Consider the following 6,175-nt stretch of genomic DNA (forward strand, 5'->3'; position numbering starts at 1 on the left):
CCAATGTTTAAAACAACTTTGTATTACTTGCATTGTTTCATCTATAGGGCAGAAGGAAGATACCATCTCAGAATCATTCAATTTAAAAATCTTGTGAGATATAAACATGCAGTAAAGTCTAAGAAATGAAAGATGAATTTTCCACAGAGCAATAATTGTCTCCAACAGCGTAAACTGTAGGCTGCATTTCTACTGATAGTGTTTAAATATATTGCCTTTATACATCTGTTCTTGCATGGCTTTGCTTCTGCTGTGCATTCAACTGAATGGGTAGTAGAGGAAAGATTTCTTCCAAGCACAATGCTCGCTGAGGATAAATGTTCCACAGTACACGGTGCCCCATTGATTATGGAAGTTTCAAAATGGTATTAATGATCTATTGAGTCCATTTTCAATGTCTCATATTTAGTAACGCACACCGAAGCAAAAGATTGACACAAGTTCTAAAGGATGTATGAATCTAAAGTTATAAAAGCAAGAGCCCTTGGGAAAAACAAAAGTTTTACTTGTTTTAAACTTCTTTACACAACTGTTCCTGCTTTGCAATATATATTTCCCATTGAGATTTACAGTACACTACATTTTTATCTATGTGAATGTAATAAAGTTATCCACATTTTTGAGTAACAGTTGAAAACCAGAGTTGCAGAACACTGGCAACCCTAGATTAAGCTAACTATCATGCCAGAGCAAGCAGAAAAAGAACAAGTGGATATGGAAGGCATGACATGGGAAGTTTTGGAAGAAACAAATAGAGAAGTACAAAGTTTTCAAACAGACTGAGCTGCACCAAGATTTATGTGAAATATTTTGACTTTACGCTATTGGAAACCTTGACCTGGGTGTGGGGGGGGATGTGAGGGCAGAGGGGGGTTAGAATGGAGAATGCAGCAATAGAGCTTAACTTATGTCTGAACATTTAGAGCCACATTTGATGTAAACTCTCAAGTCATGATACAGTTTTGAACGTTAAATGAGAAGTTATGATAACCTTATGAGTTAAAGTTTATGATTAATGCACAGGTAGCTATGACAACATGTGACAGACCTGAATACTCTGAAACCTTACCAAGATTTGAGGGCAGAAATCAAAAAGGGACTTCTTTTGATTAGTTATTCAAATTTTCAATAATGCAAAAAGTCTTACAAGTTTCATAAATATACTCGAGAGACTATTATACTATAGCAAATCCTATGAATCGTTGGATTGTTTCAGTTCATACAGATGCTGCAGTATCTGTTCTGTTGAAAGTAGTAAAAGGTCAAAAGAAACAGATAAGACCTTTTATGTGCAATCTTTATTTATCTTTGGTGTTTACATGATAAACATTCTAAACGTTATGCTCACCACATTGCTATGAGGCACAAAACATATTATCTCCATTTGTCAGAAGGTATTAAAGGACTTACCTAAAACAACCTGTGGTAGACTATTTCCTGGGTCTCTTGCTCACAGCTTAACTACTCTTTCCTACCTGTAACAAAAAATGCTCAGGATCACTGATAATTCTGCTCACACTTACTTGGAGATAGGAACTTATCACCTAAGGAATAAAATAAATCATTTCTTCATTTCCTAAAAAGTCACAAACTCTTGAATTTGGTGCTGCTTGAAAAACAGGAAACTCCCATAAAGAAGAAAACTACAGGGTACTGACTTAGTGCCTATGCCTGACCAAGGGCTGTTCATCCCTAATAGCAGAACTGTACATACTGAAGGATTTTGTAAACTTTTTTTTTTTTGACATTAATTTTCTCATATACCTCCATCAACCTGACTATATCCACTTCTACAAAAACTTTTATCATGTCCTTTCTTGAATCCCATCTTCCCTCATTAGATTCACAACCACAGTTTAATAAATAGCTTTAAGGGTAACTGCCATCCTCCACCTTGCATAACCTAACGATCTAATGAGAAAATGGTATTTCAAATACATTTCAAATGTATCATGTTTTTTCTAGAATGAAAAAGCCAAACTGCAAGAACCAACTTGACATTCAACTCCGGTTCACACAAAAAGGAAATCCTTATGATTTTGAAGGAGAGAAAGGCACGGAAGAACATTTAAGTCACAGATACAACTCTAATTTGCCTTCTGGAGAGCTCCCACAGAAGAGGGAAGACAACCTCAAATCAGAAATGTAACCCAGCCAAATCCTTATAGCCACAGGAAAGTTGCAATTATAATGTAGCAACAAAACAGCAACTCCTCCAGGCAGAACTAAATCACAAACATCATATTGAGAAACAAAAATCACCCCTCCTTTCCTTCTACCCTCAGGCTTATAATTAAAGGAAACTCAGAAGAGATCCTCTTTATTTCTATTGCTTGAAAACAAAAGTCCTGTTGAGTCAGGGAATACAGATCTCTTAACTTCCCCCAGAAACTCCTTCTAGTCTCTCCTGAAAATGGATTCCTGACACGGAAGGCAAGGAAACGTAGAAGGCAAGGACAGAGAATGCAATTGAAGATGTTTATTTTTAAGCAGATCAAGAGAACTAAGTTGTTATAAGTAGGTGAACCCTCATGATTCTCTTAACAATTAAAATACTCCAATTATGTTTAAAAAAAAAAAAAAAAGTAGATATTTTTAGAGAGAAGAGTAATTAGCAATGAAAAGTGAGGAGGAGCCTTAATCATCATGGAACTTCAAAACAGCTGTTAATTATTGCCTGCGGGAAAGCAAAATGCTAACAGGAAGAGTAATAACAAAAATAAGTACCAAATTTATGCTTCTGTTGAGTCCACGCTTTCTGGTGTCCAGAGTTAAAAATTAAGCTTATGGCTTTTTGGAGGCACTCGGTCTACTTGGATGGCTCTGTGGAAATGTTCTCCAGCTGCTGACTGGGCACCTCTGTCCTTTAGCTTGTGGGAGCCAGCCCTAATACCTGGTGGCTGCCTGCGTTCATCCCAGTAACTGCCACAAGACTCAGTGTACTGAGCAAATGTGTCACATTTTGGGATGCGAATGAGCAGGATCCACAGATCGTGGCAGTTCTGCTGCTGAGGACATTTGTTCTGCAAGATGTGCACGTAGGCTGATTCTGCTCGGTATTCACGGACTTCCAGGAAGGTGGCTTCTGATGGTAAGACTGCAGCAGGCTGCCTGAAAGCTGCATAGGGCAAATGGAAAAGTCCAGAAAAAGTTCATTTCAAAGCACAGGACTTTTTCTAGGACAAGGTAATTATTTAACTCTTTTCCGGAGAGGTTCTACAAATAGGATAGTACATCCCTGACTGCGATGTGCTATCAGCACAGATTTTCTTTCAGAGTTACAGGAAGCTTTGCAGTGATATTCTGGTAGCTCATTTGAAAGACTATTTCCTTGTTTGGCACACAGTCATCCAAATAATGGTGAGGCAAGCACTGTAAATGTCCCCTTCGGAGTAGCTGCAGAGTTAACTGCAGAACTGACAATACATCCTGGGGCTGTTTTCTTGCACTTAGAGTGACTAATTGTACAAGTGTATGGATATTGGTCTAAACACCATTCTGTTTGATAGGTATGTTCGTAGTAGCATGTAACCAGAAACAGCTTAATGGAAAACTAGCAGCTCTTAAGTTTCTCCCATAGAAAGTGATGAAGCAATCCAGGTTTTTGATAGAGAACAGCTTTATCACCTAAATTTTAAGAATAGCACAATTTGTTGTCTCCACTTTTGTTGTCTCCACAAAAAAATGAAGGAGAAAGGCTTGGATGCCTGAAGGCTTTATTCACTTCTTTCCTCTCTCACACTGAGTAGATCTAAGAACAGATCATCAGCCTCTTTAAAAGCGTAACTTTCCTTAGCATTCCCTGTGACAGCAGGATTTGGCTCAGGTCTACACTGCACTATCATTACGCCACAAAAAGCTCTTCAAATTGGATGTGCGGCCTCTACAAAAGTGTGCTGCTGTAACAAACGAAGACTGAAAAGGATCGTCAGCAACTGTTCTACCACCTTCACTAACGTGCAGACACATGAAGAGCTGAATCTCTACTTTCTTCGGTTTTTCAATCGAGACTTTGGCTAAGCCTATCCAAAAATACTTGAAAATCATCTCAATTGAACTACCTGGTTAAACTGTTGAATGATGACATGGCCCACATTCTGGTCTATTTCAACCCTTTTATTTTTCAAGTACAACAAAAAAAAAAGTTTAATAGCTTGTGCATGCTGATACGGTCGCATTAGTCATATGCTGACAGAAGTTGGAACGCTCATTTTGCCTTCAGGCAATCTTAACCTACTTCCCAGCACTTTAAGACACATCTGTTGGTGCTTACTGCATTAACTCTTGGAGAATTCTCCTAGGTCTTTTACCTGGTCCCTTTGCCTCAGCCACTAACAGACCAGAAGCTACTTGCTGATGGCATCGTTTGGGCTCCTTGTTTCACATGGCCCACCACACTCACCTTGAGCTCAAGCAGTTGGGCATGATAAGAAACCAGGTTCCTGTCTGGTTTACCTACAGAAGGCAATGGCTCTGAGACAGACCTATTCTTACTGACTTCTGCGGACAAATTCTCCAAAAACCCCACTCAAAAGGAACCGAAGACCCAGCATCACAGTAACACCTGATTTTGAAACATAAAGAGTTGCAGTGAAAAGTGGGTACTATTAAAATCCTGCACGTGCTGCCCAGAATCCTTTCAAAGACACACTCGCTATTTATAATTTTATTTACAATTTTATTTATAATACAGGAAGATCGGTTTCTTCGGATAGAAGGCAAGGCCAGCTCCCACTGCCAAGCAGGCAGAACACTGCGGGGCCAGTCTTTAGAGGGGCTTCTCCGCCGGATTAGCAGCGAGGCAGAGCTGGGTAGGACCCGCAGCGCTGCCAGCAGTGAATCTGAGACACAGACGGGCACAAGCGGCGCCCCAGCACGGTGTTTGTGCGGTAACTGCTGCCGGGGGAGGCCGGGCCGCAGTAGGCCCCACGGGCCCTGTCCCGGTTGCTAGGCAACGGCGGGCGGCCATGTAAACACCGCCGCGCACGTGACGTGACGCAGCGCGCACGCCACGCCGCGCCGACCTCCCCGCCCGCATTACGTCACCCCTCCCACTCCCAGCAGCGCCTATAAATAATCCGCCGGGCAGCGCATGCGCAGAGCAGCCTCGGGGGGGGGGGGCCGCCGCTCGGGCGCGAGCCCAGCCCGTGACGACACGGCCGAGGCCACGCCCCCCGGCCTCACCTTCTATTTTTATTCCTTTGTTTCAAGTCCCCCGCCCCGCCCCGCCCCGCGCGCCGCGGGAGGACGGCATGACGCCATCCGCTTCCCGGAACGGTGACGCGGCCGCGCCGGGGGGGGCGGCCTTAAAGGGGCAGCGCCCTGACGGACGGGCGCAGCTGGGGGCGCCCCGGGGCCGGGGTCCCCGAGGGGGGGGGGCGTCCCGGGGGGGGGGGTCCCCGGTTCGGGTCCCTGGGCTCCGGTGCTGCTGCAGGCCCTCGGTCAAATTGTTTGGGGGGGGGGGGGGGGGGGCGGGATCCCGGGCAGTGGTGGTGTCATCCCCCAGAGTAACGCTTCTGCCCTCTGGAGAAAAAATAATAATAATGAAAATAACAATTAATAGTAATTAATAAAGCCTTAATTTGCCTTCACGTGGTGTATCTTGCTCATTATCTGCCCCCTGTGAGTGCTGCCGGGTGGTGGGCGAGCGGCAGGTAGCCCGGGCTGAGGTGCCCCAGGTCCGCGTCCCGCCGCCTGCCTGCTCAGAGTTCTGTCAGCTAGCGGGTGGTGACCCACGTTCGGTTTAATTTAATTTTTTTTAAATAAAGTTCTGCCTCCGGCTTCCCCTCAGCCGCTGGAGGCCGGGGCGAGAGGTTACGGAAGCAGCAGCTGGTCAGGGAGCTTCCAGCTCCGTGTGTTCCCGTCCAGAGGTGAGCTGGGGGCTGCTCTGCACCATCACCCCATTAGCTGCCCCCATGAAGATGTAAAACGAATCAAACATCAGAGCCAATCGACTCCTGAATGTCGTCTAATAAAGATGTAAATTTACATAAAGCGCTTGCCGCAGTTGGGACTCGAGAACAAATGTCAAAAGCTGTTTATGCACAAAAGATAGCTGTGAAGTTTTCCTGTGAAAGTAGTCCTTTAAAAAGTCGGTATTTTTCATTCTCGCTCTTATAAATAACCAGGCAGCCTGTTCTCTCGCCGATTCTGTGTTTCGGCGAATCCGAATTTG

The sequence above is a fragment of the Anser cygnoides genome, chromosome 3 (assembly GCF_040182565.1).
Source record: "Anser cygnoides isolate HZ-2024a breed goose chromosome 3, Taihu_goose_T2T_genome, whole genome shotgun sequence".
NCBI classification, from domain to species: domain Eukaryota; kingdom Metazoa; phylum Chordata; class Aves; order Anseriformes; family Anatidae; genus Anser; species Anser cygnoides.